Below are 19,856 nucleotides of genomic sequence, written 5' to 3'. Positions count from 1 at the left end.
TTTGGGGATTTATTATAGAGGGTGATCTATGAATCCTTTCTATTTTTCCCCCTTGCTCCAAAACATGGGGGCAATTTTCTTTTATAATCTCCTGTAGAATAATATCAAGTTTATTGTTTATCTCTGGTTTTTCGGGGAGACCAGTAATTCGGAGGTTGTCTCTTCTTCCTCAATTTTCCAAATCTGTGACCTTCTCAGTGAGATATTTTATGTTTTCTTCTAATTCATTAATTTTTTGGGTTTGCTTTATTGATTCTTGCTGTTTTAACATCTCACTTTCTTCGAGTTGCTTAATTCTGGTCATTAGGGATTGGTTTTGCTTTTCAGCTTTGTCTGCCCTTCTATTGGATGCTTCAAGCTCTTTTTCCAATTGAGCATTCTTATCTGTCAGACTGCTGATCTCTTTCTCCCATTTTTCTTTCCAGGTTTCCATCTTTTGGATAAGTTCCAGTTTGAGATCTTCCAGAGCTTGTTGATAGTTTCCATTTTGGGAGGCATGTTCTGATTTTTTTTTGGATTTCCTCCTCATTCTCCTTTTTTCCTTGGGTACTTCCACCATAAAAGTTTTCAATTGTCACTTTTTTCCCTTTCTTCCTGGAGGCTTGATTTTGCGCCATGTGCACCATCCCTTTGGTGGTTTTATTCCCCTTTCCTTTTTGGTCTGGGGTCTGGGTGATGTGGGCGGTTTTTCTGTGAATTTAGGTTGCTTCAGACTAGTTCTTCCCAGCCTCCGAGGTTTCTTAGAGTACTGGGTCCCTGATCACAGCCACACTGCCCAGGTGTTCAGCTCTGCCCAGATAATCAGCGCATGGTCCACCCCTGGTGTTTAGCTCCGCGGAGATGTTCAGTGCAACCGGCCCAAGTACAGCTCCACTGACCCCCGTACTCAGCACCGCGTTCTCCAGTGAAATGGCCCTGAGACGTTTTTTCCTGGCAGTCCCCAGATCCCAAGGACCCTGGAGTGTCCCCCCCCCCCCCAGACAGAGATGTTCCCTACTCACTTGCTGTCCTGGTGAGCACTCAGGTAGCTCACTCTGGTTTGGTGGGGGAGGTGGAGTGGGGGAAGGGCGGCTCAGTTCACTTTTCTGTGCAAGCTTTTTTCCTCCTTATTATAGTGTGGAAATGTTCAAGCCCCACGTACCTTCACCTCTGTGGGATCCTGGGGAGTCCTATTCTGCCAATGGTGATTTTTATGCTCCTTTGATGTAGTCTATTTCGTTCGGTGCCGGGGAGAGGAAGCGTGTGGCGTCTAGATTGCAGCCATGATTACCCCTACCTTGTCATATTTCTCACAAGGAGGGGGTTGAGTTCAACCCCCTGTGACTCAGTATCTCTGACCAAGGAAACTGCCATTCTTTCCTTGGCAGTTGGCCATACCTAAACCCCCAGGGGCTGACAGTAGATGTCCCCTTGGGAGATGGAAATTACAAGGGGTCATCTTGCCTCACAGAGACAGATTTGACCTCAAGGGCCCTAAGCTCCTCTGAGGGAGGTATAGTACCACCTCATTGACTCACTTGCTCTCCAATCTCCTGTCCTCCATTTCTCAAGGCAACATCTCATTGGAGTCACATCCTTTCCAAGGAGAAAGTACCTGGCTTACCTCTCCCCATAAGTAATGGAGGAGAGAAACAATCCCTTCATTCTCTCTCCCCTCTTTCCTTCATTCCTTTATCTCCTCCATTACAGATAATAGAAGATAATGGATAATTTTGAAAAAAAAGATTCTGAGCTAAAGCTTCTCTGATTTCTTAAGCAAGAGGGGGAAATAGGAATTGAAAGAATCCATTAATCACCTGCTCCCGGGATTGTTATGCCAAATTCCAGAAATATAAGGTTAAGGAGAAAATATAAGCAACTAGGAAAAAAATAATTTAAATATCATGGATCCAGAGTTAGGATTATGCTGAATCTAGCAGCTTCAACGTAAAATGTTGCAAGAGTGAGAAATATAACATTCCACAAGGCAATGGATCTGGAATCATCTTGAAGCAAATGTGAACATAATACTTACTGCAGGGGAAGACATGTATATGCGATGACATAAAGGACTTCCAGCTATTCTTGACAAAAATTACAGAGCTGAAAAGAAAATTTGATGATCAAATTCAACAAAACAATTTGATGTTATAGGAGCAGATAATATAAACAGAAAAAAGGAACACTCAAGGAACTCAAAGTAATTAATTTCTGCATGAGGAAGTGATAGGTATTATATTTAAGATATCTATAACAAGAAAGATAGTTGTTAGATAAAGTACTTATTATACTAATGATATTTAGGGGACTCTGACATTAAATTGATTATAATAGAATATAATTAGAATTTTTAATATAGTATTCTATTACATGTAATAGAATAATATTAGAATTGTTAATGTTCAGAAGAAAGGTGAGAACTTTTTCACTATTTGGGCAACAACAAGTAAGAGTGTATATAGATGGCACAGGGAATAAACTGAATATGATGAGATGTCTAAAATGACAAAATTAAGGAATAAAGAGGAGCATACTAGAAAAATAAAAAAGAGAAAGGCATACGTATTTTCACATGAGGAGGCACATGAGGTTCAACACAATGGAGGGGAAAATAAGGATATGGCTGGCAATACTTCACCTAATCTCATCAGAATTGGCAAAAAGTGGAAATAACATTTACAGTCAGTTGACAATAGAAAACTATCTTACCATCTAGGGAAGAAAGAAGTGGAAGGGGTTTAAAGAAAATGAGGGGACAAACAAAATGAAGGATAAACTGGGGGAAGTAGTATTAAGAAGGAAAAAAAACATTGTGAAGAGGGAAAGACTGAAAAGAGAGAAAGAGGATAAAAAGAAAAATAAGATAAAGGGAAACACAATAAGTAATCATAAGTATGAATATGAACAGAACAACCTCACCCATAAAATGGTAAAGGATTACAGAATTTAAGGATTTATAAAATTTATAAGAAACACATTTAAAGGAGGGTTCATAAATTGAGTAAAGGTGAAAAGAATGTAGGAGAATCTATTGTGGTTCAGTTATATTTTTAAAAAGCTTAAAAAAAAGTGAAAATTGGTCTAACTTAAAAAAATAGTAAATTTACATAAAGATAAAAGGTACTATAGATAATGAAGAAATGTCAAAGCCAAATACATATGTATAAAATGGCATAGGATCAAGATTCCTAAAAGAGAAGTGACATGAGTTATAGTAGGAAATAAAACTATATTATTAGGGAACATCAACTTTTTCATATCAAAGGTAAATAAATCAAATCAAAAAATAAATCAAGAAAGAAATTAAGGAGGTCAATAGATCTTTAGAAAAGTTAGATTTGATATATTTCTGGAGAAAATGAAATAGGAATAGAAAAGAATATGCCTTTTTATCTACAATATCTGACACCTTCACAAAAATTGACCATATAATAGGACATATGAGTCTTAGAAAAATTACAAAAATAAAATAATTAATTCATCTTGTTCAGAACACAATGCTATAAAATCACTCAACAAAAAGCTGCAGAAAGAAAAAAACAATTGGAAATGAAGTAACTAACTTTATCCTAAATAGCAAGTGGATCAAAGGATGAATCACAGAAACCATCAATAATTTCATTAAAGAGAATGACATTAAGGAGGCAACATACCAAATTTTGGAAGATGGAGCCAAAATAGTACTTAGGGAAATTTTATATCTCAAATGCTCACATCAATAAAATACAGAAAGAACAGAACAATGAATTGGGCATGCAACTTAAAAAAAAACTAGAAAAAGAACAAATTAAATATCCCCAATTAATGAATTAAAAAATCATAAAATAAAAGTAATGATTAATAAAATTGAAGGTAAGAAAACCATTGAACATTTAATATAAAACAAAAGGAGCTAGTTTATGGGGAAAACAATAAAATAGAGAAGCCATTAGTTAATTTGATTTAAAAAAATAAAGAAAACCAAATGACCAGTATTAAAAATGAAACAAAAAAAAAGGTAAATTCACAACCAATGGAAAAGAAAATTGTTAGTATCAGGAATTATTTTGCCCAATCATATGTCAATAAATTCACAATCTAAGCAAATATATATTAATATTGTAAAATATATAAATTGCCAAGATTAATATAAAAAGAAGTAGGAAACTTAAATAACCCATCATAGACAATAAAAATTAAATAATCCATCAGTGAATTCTCTAAGAAAAAAAGCTTCAGGGCCAGGAAGATTCAGGAGTGAATTCTACCAAACATTTAAAAAAAATTAACTCCAATACTATGTAAACTATTTGGAAAAATAAAGTTAAAAATAGTGGAAAAAAAGTTGAAATTCAATCAAATTCCTTTAAGGCCAAAATATGCTATCAATACCCAAACCACTAAGAGGAAAAAAAAAACAGAACAAAAACTATAAACCAATCACCCTATTGAATATTGATACAAAAGTTTATATTAAATACTAGCCAGGAGATTATAGCAATATATCACAAGGATCATATGCTATGATCAGGTAGGATTTATAGCTTCAGGAATAGAAAAATATAAATGGATATTAGCATAATTGACCATACCAATAACAATATCAACAAAACTGTGTGATTATCTCAATAAAATAGAAGAAACTGTTGACAAAATATAGTACCCATTTCTCTGAGAAACATTACAGAACATAGGAATAAATGGAACATTCCTTAAAATTATAAATAGCATCTATCTAAAATAGGAATGTGGATGAACTAGAAGCCTTTTAATAAGTTCAGGAGTGAAGCTAGGACACATTATCAAAGTTGTACTAGAAATACTAGCTATAGAAATGAGAAGAAATTGAGGTAATAGAATAGGCATGATGGTGTATTTAGATAATCCTAGATAATCAACCAAAAATGAAGCAAAATAAGGACATTATATATATATATATATTTTTCTTCATATACTTAAAGGACTTTCCTTTAGAAGTGAAATTAGGAATGATTTATTTGTTTGACTCCAGCTACAGAACTAGGGACAATTCATGGAAGTTGTGAAAAGACGGATTTAGTTGGCATATGGAATATCTTCCTTTAATTAGACCTTTTCCAAAATGAAATGATTTACTTTGGGAAGTAGTTTTACTTCCTTAATGGAAAAAAAATTGGAAAAATGGATGTTAATGGGAACTTTTCAAAGATTCAATGACAAATAATTCCTGCTCAGGAATATTTTTTTGCCTTAATAGCCTCTGGGATTCCTTTGAGTTCTAAATTTTTGTGATTTATGGAGCTTTGTTTTCATTTCCTTCCTTGAATTTACATTACATATTATATATTTAGAAATCCTCTCATTTAACTACATTTCCCATTTTTATTTCCATAATTCCACTGTAAGGTAGATTAGGCATTAGTAGTATTGTTTTTATAGAAAAGGAAATTGAAATTCAGAAAGTTTAGGACACTTACTTGAGGTTACATAGCTACATGGTTTTGAGAGAGTAAGGGTCATGTCTTGACAACTAATTTAATTTTTGTTCTATAATAGCATGTTGCTTTGTTTCTTTAAACTTTTGTGCAGAAGAAAGAGATTTTCTTTCTGCTTTTGACTTTTAAATACTTTTAAAACTGGGCAATTGCCTTAAGTGCTAACCTTGGGGAACTTATAAATGAAATTAAAATATATTATCCTATACTAAAGGATATTTTATCAGTGTGGAATAGTGCAAAAGTTCAAAATTAACTTCAAGAACAGTTGAAATTAGGTATTTCTTTACCGTTTCTTTTCAGTTTATATGGTTTTCTTCACAGCAGTTCTTTAAGGTTGGTAGAAGGATTATCTTCATTTTGCAATTGAGAAAATTAAAGCTTAGGGCAAAGTGACTTGATCAATAGCACATTAGTATTAAAAGTTAAAGGAGATAGGTTTCAGTTCCAGCTCTAGCATTACCTTCTATATAAGATCATTTCTGATTTTCTCAGTTTTCATTCATTGCTTGCTTTTCTCTCTCTTGGATTTATTTATATTTGTTTAGAATAGTTTTTGCTTTATTTTAAAGTTGTATTGATAATCAATTGTTTTCACATTTTAAACATTTCAAAATTACATCATTGAAAACTCTTTTGCAAAAAACTAAAACAATAAAGAAAAACTAACAAGAGTGATTTCATCTTAAAGGGCATACTGCACTCCATATTTAAGTTTTGTTTTTAAATAAGAGAAATATTTTTCTCCTTTCTATTTACCTTATTTCAGTTGGGTGTGGTAAAGAAAACTTTTTTTGAAGGAAATACATATAATTAAGCAAAACAAATCATTTAATGATTCAAATCCTTCAATACAAAATGATTTGTATCTTTCCTCATCCTAGATATTTGCCCTATATCAGGAGTTAGGTAGATAGTACATTTTATCATTGGTGAATGGGTCTTTTGGAATTTCAGGTGATCATTTTATTACTCATGTTCCTTACAAATTACTTTTACAAATATTTTCCAAGAGGTTTTTTTGGGTGATTTTATTTTTATATTATAAACATCTATAGATCACTCCCACTGAGATATCTTGTAACAAAGTAAAGCATGTTAAGTAAATCTCATAATAGAATGAACTCATCAGGAAGCACCTGCAATAGTTCAGATCTATAGCAGATTTCCACCACTCTATTAAAAATAATAAAATATTAACTTCCCTTCTATCCCATCCTATTGGGAAAAAAAGAAAAGAAGAGCTAATTCATTTTTAACAAATAGATAGCCAAGCAAATAAAATTCTCTCAGAAGATCTTTATTATGTATGTGTGTATATCTATCTATCTATATCTTTATCTATATCTAGGTAGATATAGATATATCTTATTCTGGATCCTAAATCTACCATGTCTATCTAACCAATAGCTTGCTTCATCACTGTTCCTCTGGAATTATTAATGGTAATTGTGTGTTGAACATACTTATTTGCTTTTTTAATATTTTTATTATATTAGTATTAATATTAAATAAATTATTCTTCTGAATCTTATCTCATTTTTCATTACTTTTTAAGGTCCTCAAAATAATTATTTTTTGTATTATTGAGATCATATATTAAATTGTTCTTCCTCTGTTCACTTCACTCTTGCAGCAGGGCACAAGAAGAGCCTTTTCCTGTAATTTTGGAATCATCTAGTTCCTCTTTTCTTACATCATCATAATATTCCATCACATTGAAATACGATAACTTATTCTTCCATAACTCAATTGCTGTACATAATTTAAATTTTCAGGCTTTTTGTAAACAGAAAAATAAATTACAATGAATATATATGTATATGGTAAATATACATTTTGTATTGCTTATTTGTGTACATGTTATTTCCCCCAATAAAGTGTATTCTACTTTGTGGCAGAGACTATTTTCTTTTTCCTTTACAGTGTCTTTCATGTAATAGGTACATCAAACTTCTCATCAAATTTAATTTAATTGAACTGAACTAAATTAAATTGACTTTTTAACTATGTCTAGTTCCTTTTATGTTGTCTTTCTCTGAATTTGCAGTCAAAAGAAATACCAGTTTTCCCTATAGTCTCATAGGGACTTATATTAAAATTGCTTCAGAAATTTATATAATAAAGTCATATTCTTGTCATATTCCGATCATTACAACTTTTATTTCATGGCAGCAATATTTCCAATTGAAAACTTTGTTAGCCCAGGATTAGAAAGTATTTTAGAGCAGTTTCCTAAAATTAGCAGAGAAATAGGCAATATCCTTTACACACACACACATACACACACACACATCATGCAAATATATATTCACACATATACATGTGTTTATGTATGTATCTGTGAGAGGAGATTAAAAGTGTAAGATGCTTCAAAAAAAAGTTAATATATTTATGTCACTATTGACCAGGCATAAAATATTAAAAACTTTTGGCCTTATCCTTAAGCAGGGAAATGAAAATTTCTTCGTTAATTAGTTTAGATTAATGAGTCTAGAAGGCAATTCTTGATATGTTTTATTGAGACTCACCTTTTCCTTCTCCAAGTACGAATAAAGAAGTATCTTGCCCCAGATCTGTCCTGAACCTAGTTCTATTCACTATTAATTAGAGTCGTATAAAAAATTGCTAGGTGACATGCCCATCAAATTTTTAGCTTATATAAACCCGAGAGGGAGAGCAAACACTAGACGAGAAAATTAGGATAAAAAAAAGTTCTTCCACAAGGTCAAAACATGAGGCAAATATAGTAAGATTTAATTTCATAAAGGTAGGGGTAAAGACTTTGACCTTATATCATGCAAAGCATAAAACAACTAGGCTTATACTCACCAGATGCATTTGTAGCTGTCATAGAAGATGTCCAATTCACAATCCAAACTATAGTGAGAGTTTCTTAAGATGGTAACTTTCCAATAAGAACTCTATTTGCAAATGAATTTTGCTGTTACAATCATATACTATTATTCAGATTTTTAAATGAGATTAAAATGATTCTGAGTAATTTGGCCTAACTCTCTACATACAAAAATAAGTAATTGAAAATTGTTTATTTTAGTCTAATATATGAAATTATATGGACATATTATTTCACTCAGCAATGACTATGTATGTGCACATATTTATATGTATGCATCATGTGCATATTTGGGTTAAGATATAAATAGGGGTGTATGGGGTGTTCAGGGAGGGGTAGTATCTCTGGTATGGAGGGCTTGTCGTGCCCTCCTAGGGCAGCCCTCCAGCCTCTGACCCTCACCTGACACCCAGCTCTCATTTGTGGCTCCCAGTAGCTGCTGGCATGCAGCAGTGGCCACACCCGGTGCAATGGCTTCGACAGGCCGGCTAAACCTTGTGAGGGTAGCCATCGGGTCATTGTCGACCCCTGGTGAACCAGGGCTTTGCTCACCCAGCATGTGAAGACTGCTTCGGCTGAACAGGCAGAAGAAACCAATAAGAAGTTTCAACGGCTGAGATGGCGACACAGTAAAGCACTGTGGAGTGCTTAGGGCATGTTGGAGCACAAAAGACAGCACGGCCATCCAATGCAGCTGAGGAAGTCTCCAGGTGTAATGACTTTTCGTGCCACTGGACCCAGGCTTCCAACGCCAAGAGAGTGGGACTGTCTCTGTGCATAGACTTTTCCACTTAAATCTCCTTCACGCACAAGTATCTTTGTGTATACTCATTGGACTTTAAGGCCACATGAGGGTACAGCAATAGATGATAATGCACAAAGATAATCGTCATTCTCAGTCACTGAGAGACTACCACTTGTAAATCTTGAAATTTCTCAGACTTATGAATGTTAAAAATTTCCCCATTGGGGAATTCTCAATTGGAACAATTCCTTAGTGGGAACATTCCCAATTTTGACTGTGAGAACTCGCTAGGATCAGAAATGGGAGGACCTCTACTCCACCCATATTTAAGACTGCCTTAGGAGAGAAAACTCCTTGCTAAACAATGAAAGTACTTAGACCATACTTATAATGAGGCAAGGAGTTCTTTGAGCCCTGCCTGTTTTTAGAATTGATACAATGGGATGTGAAGTACCTATAAAGGTCGGGCAACTTGTAAACTTGCCAGGAGCAAAGAGGTGAAAACTTACTCAGAGGTTTTCTGTTGAGGGGATTAGTGACTCAGATGTTTTCTCTGGTTCAGACTTACTCAGAGGTTTTCTCCTAAAGGGATTAGTTGACCCAGCATTGTTTTTAGAATGGGTTTTCCTTTGGAAAATTCTACAGTGTTTGTTAGATGTAAGGACTTAGGGGAGGTGACAAAGGAGAAAACCCCCTATATAAGAACAAAGCAGAATCTCTTGAAGGAGGAATCCTTTTGGAGAGAAGCTCTTATGAGGATCCTTTTGGAGAATCTCTTGAGGAGAGGCTCTTGAGAAGGAAGTCTCTTGGAGGACAATCTCTAAGGAGGTCTCGCTGGAGCTCCTCTGAGGGGACTCTGTCCCTCTGGAGGCTCTTGAGAGAGGCCCTTTGAAACAGTCTCTGGCTGGAAGGCTCTTTGAGGAGGACTCTGAGCTGGCCTGGTGTCACTAGAATCCTTGCTTAGACAGACCTTGTGGTGAGTGATAAAAGACTGACTGACTGATCTCTCTCTCTTAAGACTCAGGTCTAGACCATGTTGGCTTAAGGCCCTTCATACTTATTCCTTTCTTACTCTCTCTTTGATTACTCATTGTATTATTAATTAAATTCTCTATAAAACCCAGTTGACTTGGGCATATTCATGATTAGGAATATATTCCTTGGCAACCACCTTATATTTGATTAAAAACCAAGACACCGTAGTGAAACATATTTTCTGCGGTCAAATTTACTCACCCACTCTTATATCTACTATAATTTATATCTTCCACTATTTTACTCTTACAGTTTATGACAACCAACTATTTTAAATATTACCCACTATACTATACACATATACTATATATATATATATATATATATATATATATATATTGTGTGTGTATGTGTTGTTTGTGTGTGTGTATGTAGTGTGTCAATGAAACTCATCCCCTCCCCCTCCTGAGTAACTTTACCTGGCTATTAAACATTCCTGACATAGCAGAGTTGTGCCAGGTTTGGGTCCAGGTACGTGATGTATGTCAATAAAAATCAAGGCATTGAGAAGAGAAGGAAGAAGGAAGAATTTGGAAACAGCAGGCAGATGAGGGGGAAAAGAGGAAAGAGACTGGCAGGCTAGGGACCACGTGGTCAGGTTACTTAGGAATGATTGTCTACCCTTCCTAATAAGCTTTATAAAATATATATCTGGGTAGAAATATTGCATTTTTTACAGAATAGCAACCACATTGGTTTAACAAAGGACCTTAATTTTCTTCTGATTAGTTTTACATAAGTGGGTAGGTAGAGCTTAGGAAAGATAAAAAATGGCTTCAATTTGCTGGCCTGCCTTCATATGCAAAAGGAACCAGGTTGGATAGAAGGAACAGGCTGCTGATTTTCCCGGATAAGATCACTTTGGATTAGTGAGAAATCGCCCTCCCATGTGTTTCCTCACCCCTGTTTTTATTTTGTTTTATCGTAGCCCAGGGTGGGTCACTGGAGTCCCTTCCTGAGCCCTGGGACCTAGTCCAGCCCAGCCCCTGACTTCCTAGACACACAAAACTGCTGGCTTTTAGCCACCATGAACTTAGCTGGCTGCTGGGATGCCCTCCCACTGCACTGGACACAGACTGGCCCTTGCAGTCTGGGGGAATAGTGCACAGGGGTGGCCCCCTAGGGATTGGTGTAAGACCCCCCCCATTCCAAATGGGACTGAATTTTTTTAAAACCAAAGGGCACTGGGACCCAACAGATCTTTCCCAGTCCAGTGTCTGCCTGACTTTCCCCTCATGCCACACCCCCTAGAGCACTGAGGCAAGGACATGCTTAGCGACACCCATTAAATTAATCCTGGGGGTCCTTCCAGGTTATGGACTAGGGTTAGGAGCTCCATGCCCCTCCCACTTTAAAAAACATAGTCACTGCCTATCCTCTGGGGAGGGGAAACTGCATTTTTCTCTCTCCCTCTCTCACCCTCAAACTTTAGCATATGAAAAGCCACACAAACCTTCCTTACAGACTGCCTTCCTTCTTTAGCATAGCTAAAGCCACATTTTCTCCTTTAAACTTTCCTTGAAGACTGCCTGCCTTCTTTAGGATATTAAAAGCCACAATTGTTTTTGCTTTCTCTTTATCTGACTGCTTGCTTAGATAGGTCTACCTACAGGTATCTTCCGGTCTACATGCATTTATAGTGTCACCTACTGTCAAGAATTAAAACTGCAGGAAAATAAAAAAGAATTGCCTTGTTACTGCTACTAGTGATCTAAAATAATGCTATTAAATTGAATACATTTAAATAAAAGGATTGTTAATGGGGAATATTAATAATATTAAATTTAAATTAAAACCAAATTTCTAAAATTGAGCAAAGCCAACATTAAATCAAATTAATTACATGCTATATTAAGGAATAATTTTAGAACACAATAGTATTAATACTATCAATAACAATAACTATTAATTTTCAAAAATATTATTAGTCATTATTAATTACCGATGGTTATTATTGATGATTGGTGCCTATTGTTTATAGTTCTTTATTATTGTTGATTATTAATAACAATAATTATTATAATAAATGTGTATTATTAATTATCAATGCCATCAATAATTATAATAAAGGTATATTATTATTTATTATTAATAACAGCATATATGATTATAATAAATCCATGTTGTTATTAATTGTTAATAACGACAATAATTACACTGAATACACATTCATTATTGATACTATTGCTGTGCAACAATAACTGTTTCCTTACATTAACCTTTTGTTTTAAACTCCCTCTTATTGCCTTCCACAATAACATTGAAGAACTTTGTGTCTCCATTTCTTTTTATGCCTTAGTAACATTTCATTGATTAAGCTGACCATTTAGCAATACTCAGACTAGCTTAAATAGGACAAACAGACTAGAAAATATGGGAAATACTGCAACACATCAAGGGAAATCAGGACATATTCTTCCTGATTCATCCTTGCATAAATTTCTAAATTCTTGGAGTGATCCCAGTCTACCTAAGGAGAATTAGATGACAAAGAAAGAAGCTAGAAAGTTTTGTAAGGCATAGATGGACAAATCTTTTACCTGGCCAAAATATGGCTCTTTTAACTTCAAGATCTTATAAGATTTAAAGTTAGTGATTAGAAACAGAGTCCAAAGTTTATAAATACTGGTACTTATGGGCATATCATGCTGATAAGTTGACCATTCCCTCCAATGAGGAAACCTTTCTTTCTTTGGATGCAAACCATTCTAGCTTAACTCTGTCAGTGAAATCTAACAAGAAACATGGTCTATCATCCCACCTGACCTGTGGGAGGTTTCTCCTCATACTGACCCAAACCAGGACTTGAACCCCTCTGTTTCTCTCCCTGTTGGACCTCACTCATCCCCTACTGCTCCCATCCCCTGTTCCCCCAATCTACCTCTCAACCCTCCCTTAACATTGCACTACCCAGTGTCCACCCATCTCCCATATCCCCACCCATATCATCCTTACATCAATCCTTTTCTGTATCTTCCTATGACTCATCTAGACCTCACCCATCCTACTCCTCTCCACCCCATACCTGGTCTTTTCCCCCTTCCTCTCATTGCCACCCCCAGTCCCTCCCCTGTTCCTCTCCACCCTGCCCCTGGCTCCACCCCTGATCTTTTTGCCCTGCCTCCCCACCTGTTTACCAGCTCCATTCCACTGCACACCCCTTCCCCTACCAGCCTCACTACAACCTCCTCCATTGAACTCCAGAACAGAGGCCAAGCTGCAGTTGCCACAGATGATACTAGCTGTCCAAACTGGCTTACTATGGACCTTGAATTGAATAGGGTGGCAGTTTATGCTTTTGAGGGATATAAGGGAAAGGAGAAAGAGAACACTGATTTAGTGGAAGCATTAAGGAAGGAAATAAAGAATTGACCTCTAAACAGGGTGAGAAGGATAAAGAGAATGATACTTTAGTAGAGACGTTGAAGAATGAAATAAAAGAGTTAACTGAAACAGTTGGAAAGGTAAAGCAAAGAGAGATCATAGCTCCTTTACAAGAATCCACAAAACAACCACTAACATGTCATTTTTGTGGAAAAGTTGTTCATGTAATTATGAATTGTAAGAAGAGGAATCAGGAAAATAGGTATAGAAGTTTCAGGAGAAGTGATATTGATAGGAGAATTAGTTATTCAACTGAGGCAAATCAAGACTCACACCCAATCATTTTTACCCAGTGTGGGAACTCCCCTCAGTATGGAAGACTCAGTAGTGTGGACAAAGGGGTTGTGATGACTGATGGTACTTGGGATGGGATGGAACCTCAAAGAGTCTAGAAGTGAATTTTTAAGCCTTTCCAGACTTCATTGCCTTATTGATGTTAACTGTTTCAGTTTGTTCCCCTCCCAAGAAGGAATAAGTCTCTGTAACACATTTCTAAATACAATATGTATGTAATTTACTGTTAACCAATTCATAAGCTATCAAAATTGAAATATTCTTTTATATTATCTTTATTTGTACCTCCCATATGACTATGATAGTTTTGAAGAATATTGTAAAAGCCCATAAACAGAATTTTGTTCCTTTTTTTGCCTTCGTTAATTGTCACATAGAGCTGACGGATGGACTTCACATTGGTTTCAAGCTATATACAAGTTTTGGAGTATTTACTTGTTTAATAATTTAAATTCATTTTAATGGGTATTCTGAAATGATTTTCAGATATCTGGGAGCATCCCTACTTCTGATTATTCATTTTCCTGCCTCTTGAGTTGTTTGTAATAAGAGCTAAGGGTCCATTTGTAGCTGAAGTAGAGTATAATGGTGATGTTGTATTTTCCCATCTCTGCATTTATTGTAAATGTAATGGATGATGTATCTGCAGTGATATTCGCTTTTTAGTCCTCTTCTCCATGTACAAATGGTTGGGCCATATTGGAGAGAGTTCTGTTACACTGTTACAGTCTCATACCAAGAGAGAGGGAGGTGCCTGAGGGGCTTAGTTAACCTGTGATGTGTTATAATCTCATCCAGTATTTGGGAATGATTTTTCCTATGAAGCCTTGTAGTTTGAAATGAATTTATTATATCTGTATCTTTTTATCAACTGTACAGAATTTTTTTCTGGTTTTCTCTCCTACCAAACTTTGGGATGATGGTAATAATAGACTTTGTTAAAAAAAATACCTAATCTAAGATCGAAAGATTGGCTAAACCTGTAGAACTTGTGACAAATATTCATGATCTAAAATGTTTTTACAATATCATACAGCAAGTCATGTGAATCCTAATTATAATGGTTTTTTTTTTGCTATTGTCCTTAAATGGGCTCTTAGAATTTTGGGGATTTTGTTAATTTTTAGAATCTGTATTAGTTGTTGTACTAAAGGGTTTCAAAAGGTTTTTACCTGGTGAAAAAATTATGTACACTCACACTATGGATCCTGGTCAAGTTAAGAGTGATATAAATTTCATTTTTGAGTAAGCACATTTTGTGTTGTGCCTCAGCTTGACTAACACATTGTCACATGGGATGTGAACTATGAAATTATGATTTTTTTATTTTTCTCTTTATGTTTGCAATAGGATATTTGATTTTTTCTTTCTTTTTTTCTAATCTTGGTGATATTTGAAGTACATGAAATCAGTATTAATGTTTTTTTTTCCCTTGAAGGATAAATTTTGCTGTATAAGTTATAGTATCTATTAGCCCTAGTAATATACATACTCAAAAGGCTTTCAACTATGGAAAACTGCCATTTATTGCTAAATATTATGGGACTTTATTTAAAGATCAGATCTGATCCCTGGAGAAGGGAAAAAAGAGCCAATACACAGTGCCATGTAGCACAAGGTCAAAACAGACTAAATCCAATCCAAGGAGGATTGTTGAACTTCTATGCCAATACAAAAGGACTTGTACCTACTGTGGGAATTGAAGTTGAGGCACTTGACATATATTAAGATGCAGGACTTCCTTGAACCACACTCCATGTGCAATATTTTGAGCCAAATACCTCAGGTTGGCTATCATCCTTGCTCTGTGAATTTTAGATTTACCCCACCTTGCTTAGTCTAACAAAACATAAATGTCTACACTCCTACTTAAGGATTAAGTATCGAGAAGGATAGCCTATGACAGATTTGTGCTAGCAAATGACAAATCAGAAACAACTGACAGACTTCCTGGGCTCTCCTAAGTCAAGTTTAAGCTACCATTGGTACATGTGAGATGCAGGAAGTGATGTAAAAATGGTCTATATATTTTGCGTCACTTCTACTCTCTGGCTCTTTTCTCAGAGAGGTGGCTCTGGATCTTGTGGCAGAGAGGTGGCTGGTGGTAGCATGCTGGGCATCTTGGCATCTTGGCATGGCTACAGCTATAGTCTGGATTTGGCGGATGAGCGTCCTTGATACAATACTGGGAGAAGCTTAGTAACCTAGTTCAGGTGAGGCATCTTCACTGAGCTCTCTCAGAGTTTAAGCTGATTCCTTTTCCTTTAGTTATCCTAAAAAAGCCATCCTCCTAGGAGACCCCTCATCTTGGAGGAAGCCTCATGGCTGGAAGGTCTCTGAACTTCCCTTGGCTCAGGCTAGGCCGGAGAAATCCTATACACTTTTCGCTCTCTCTTCTTATTAATTCCTTCCCTCTATATTAAATAAACCACCATAAAATTTCCAAATTAACTTGATTATTTTATTTGGGATTTGAATTAATCCTTGGTGACAAATTAAATTTATATTCAGTCTCAAACCTAAATTTACCAATAGAGCTCCCCTTATCTCTGACAGTGATGGTAAAATCAGAATAGGGAATGCCATTTACTGTTGAAACTTAGTCCATTCTCTCTTATAGTTTGGCAATTTTCTGTAGTCCTGGCTGCAAATGGGAAAAGTGCTTTATTCTCCAATTGTCCTACAGGCTTATGGGACATGAGTTACTTTATTAGAGCGTTGCTTTGATTCAACAACCTGTTACAGTTTAGTTTATACTCAAAATTTCATACATGTAAGATTTTTATTTTATTTTTGGCATTTCTGTATTTCTTATTTTTATACTTTTTATAATAAAATATTAATTTTTACTCCTTTATTTTGGGATTTTCTTCAGTGGTTTTTTTTTCTTTTGACAATTGTTTCATATACCTCATAATTCAGTCATGTATTCCAGTGAGATTCTGGTGTTGATGAACACCCCCTCAGGGGAGGGATTGTGTTATTATCCTAAAATGTAAGATTTAAAATTTTTGGAAGAAATTTCAGGAAAAGTAACTTGCTAACATCCTGAATCAAGAAAATGAATCCTTTCAGAGAAGGTGCTGTAAAGATACCTGAAGACTCCACACACTGCATCAAAAGATCCAGACTGAACTTTGGGATATAAAGAACTGAATTGAAGGGGGTTGAACATACTTATTCTGAATGTAAACTCTTATGTCAAAGGGGACTGCCCCCCAATTGGCATTTTGTCAATGCATCTTTCAATTAGTTTTTATATTTTACTCTCATCTCTATTATAACTTCCTCTTAGAAAAATGCAATATGGTATGTACTTTTAGCTAGAAGGTATTTGGAGTTATAAGATAGTTATATTTAAATGATCCATTGGGGAGACAGGTCTCCCAAAGGATCACAGGGAGGTAGGTGTCAATGAAGCTCATCCCCTCTCCCTCCTGAGTAACTTTACCTGTCTAGCAAACATTCCTGACATACCAGAATTGTGCCAAGTTTGAGTCTATGTATATTCTGTAAGTCAATCAAAATCAAGGCTTTAGGAGGATTGAGATGGAATTGGGGAAGAATTGAGAAAAGAAGGAAGAAGTTGGGAACAGAACTGGCAGGTGAGGAGGGGAAAGAGGAAAGAGACTGGCAGGCTAGGGACAACATGGTCAAGTTACTTAGGAATGATTGTCTACCCTTCCTAATAAACTTTATAAATTATATATCAGGGAAGAAATATTATTCCAATTCTTCCAAGAGGTAGAGGATGGACTGTTGGCAGCAAGGCGGTTTAATAAATAAAGCACTGGACTTGTAGTCAGTAAGGCCTAAGTGGGAATCATTTTCTAGTTGTATAACCCTGACTATATCACTTGATTTCTCTTAGCCTAAGTTTCCTCATCTGTTAAATGAGGATAATAATAGTATTGATCTAACAGTTTCTATTAGGACAAAAAAAAACCCTATAAATCTGAGATCTTATCATTACAGCTACCATTACATGTATGTTTATGTTTGCATGGATGATAAGTTTAATTCAAATAAAACAAGGAGAACTGACCAGGCTAGTTTGCCTTTTAAAATCTGGAACATTCTTTTAATGACTTCAAACTTTTCAGAAATAAAGATCTTTATTTTTTATAATCAATATTTGTTCAAATCCAAAATGATAGAGAAAAAGCAGAAACTTCCCTGAGCTCTTCCAATTGTATCTTAAAAAAACATTTAAAATAATGTCTTTAAATATTATAGAGTAGTAGAACTCATAAAATAACAGACTGAACCAGTTTTCCTGCCCAAGACAACTTAGAGAGTTCACAGGAATGGTCTCTTGCTGAGCATTGAGAGTGGAACAAAAATCAGCACAGAAAAAAACCTGGCAAGATAGCAGCAGCCCTTTGGGATAAAGGATCAGCTATTTTGGGGGCTCTCAGCCCATAGAAGGCAACTGGTTAGAAGGCACTCTAGTCACTGAATTAGTGAACGAGCAGATGGCCAGAAGGACATTTTAGGAGTTCCTTTGCTTGTACTACATTTAGGACTCTGTTTAATTGCCTATATACAGATCTGGGTCAGAGTTTTCATTTGCAGTCCATTGGTGAGGAGGAGCATTAGCATAAAAGACCTTGCAGTCAATGGGAAGTGCAGAACCTGGTCACAGTTCCAAGGTAGAAAAAAACTACTTGTATTCCTTCTCAAATGAGAGCACAAGCAAGGAGAGTAGTAAACATACCTCTCTTTAGATCACACAGCCTTGGAAAAACTGAAAACTTATGGAATCCCAGAATTAGCTTGGGAAATAATTTTACAAAATCTTAAAGACTGGGACAGTGACTCCAACCTTGGAACATAGCTCAACTTTTTTAATATGAAGTCAAAAGTCAGGATATAGAATGGAAAAAAAAAAACTTGAGAACAACAACAAAAAAAAATAGAACCTGATGATAGAAAGTTACTATAATGACAGGTAAAATAAAAATAAACTGAAGAGAAGATATCAAAGTCAAAACTGCTCCATTTAAAGCATCAGTGGAAAAATGTAAAATGATCTAAGGTTCCCCCAAAAAATATTCCTAAAAGATCTCAGAAATGATTGAAAAAATAAAAGAAGAAAAGTAGAGGGAAATTAATGTAAAAATTGAGTGCTGCAAGAAAATCAAGGAAAAAGATTAAATAGCTTTGGAGAAGAGGCACAAAAAATTCTAAAGAAAACAATGCCTTAAGAAACAGAATAGGTCAAATGGTAGAAGGGGCATAAATATTCATGAAAATTTAAAACTTATATTTAACAAGATGTATAAAAATATACAAAAAACTCACACACACTTAAAAGAATTAAAAAAAAACTGAATTGACCAAATGGGAAAAAAAGACAAATAAGAAAATAATTACTTAAAAATGAGAATTGAGCAAGGAGAAGCTAATAACTTCATGGAACATCAAGAAGAAATAAAAATAATTTTTAAAAAATAGAAGAAAATGGAAAATATCTTAGCAGAAAAATAACTGACCTGGAAAAAGAAGATATGATTAAAAAATTATTGAGCTACATGAATGTCACCTTAAAAAATGGATAGATTATCTTTTAACAAATTATCAGAGAAAACTTCCCTGATATACTAGAATCATGAGTTAAAATGGAAATAGAATGAATCTATTAGTCACCTCCTTAAAGAAGTACTCCAAAGAAGACTCTCAGGTATAATACTACCAAATTTAAGACCTTCCATATGCAGGAGAGAACATTACCAGCAGTCAAAGAGAATCAGTTCAAATATCATGGAACAACAGTCAGAATTACACAATATTTAATAGTTTCTACATTAAAGTATCAGAGGGATTCAAATATAATATTCTTGAAGGCAAAGGAACTAGGATTACAACCACAAATAATCTGACTAACAAAACTGAGTATAATAAGAAAAGAAGAAAATTGGACACTTAATAAAATGGAGGACTTCAATCCTGAGGAGAAAATCAGAGCCAAAGAGAAAATTTTGACTTTAATATTATACAAGGCTCAAGAAAAGTGTAAAAAATGTAAGCAGGAAAAAGAAATCATAAGTAATTCAGTAAGATCAATCTGTTTGCACTTTTATGTGATAAGAAAATACCTGTTACTTCT

The 19,856-nt window shown here is 35.1% G+C and overlaps 1 pseudogene; it reads left to right on the top strand.

The window, feature by feature from the left end:
* Positions 1–840: 840 nt before the first annotated feature.
* Positions 841–19,856, top strand: part of LOC130458974 (death-associated protein kinase 3-like) — a 107,835-nt pseudogene continuing 88,819 nt past the window's right edge.

This window comes from Monodelphis domestica, chromosome 4 (assembly GCF_027887165.1).
Source record: "Monodelphis domestica isolate mMonDom1 chromosome 4, mMonDom1.pri, whole genome shotgun sequence".
In the NCBI taxonomy this organism is placed as follows: domain Eukaryota; kingdom Metazoa; phylum Chordata; class Mammalia; order Didelphimorphia; family Didelphidae; genus Monodelphis; species Monodelphis domestica.
Note: the sequence above shows the minus strand (reverse complement) of the source record. Positions and strands in the feature narration are given on the sequence as shown.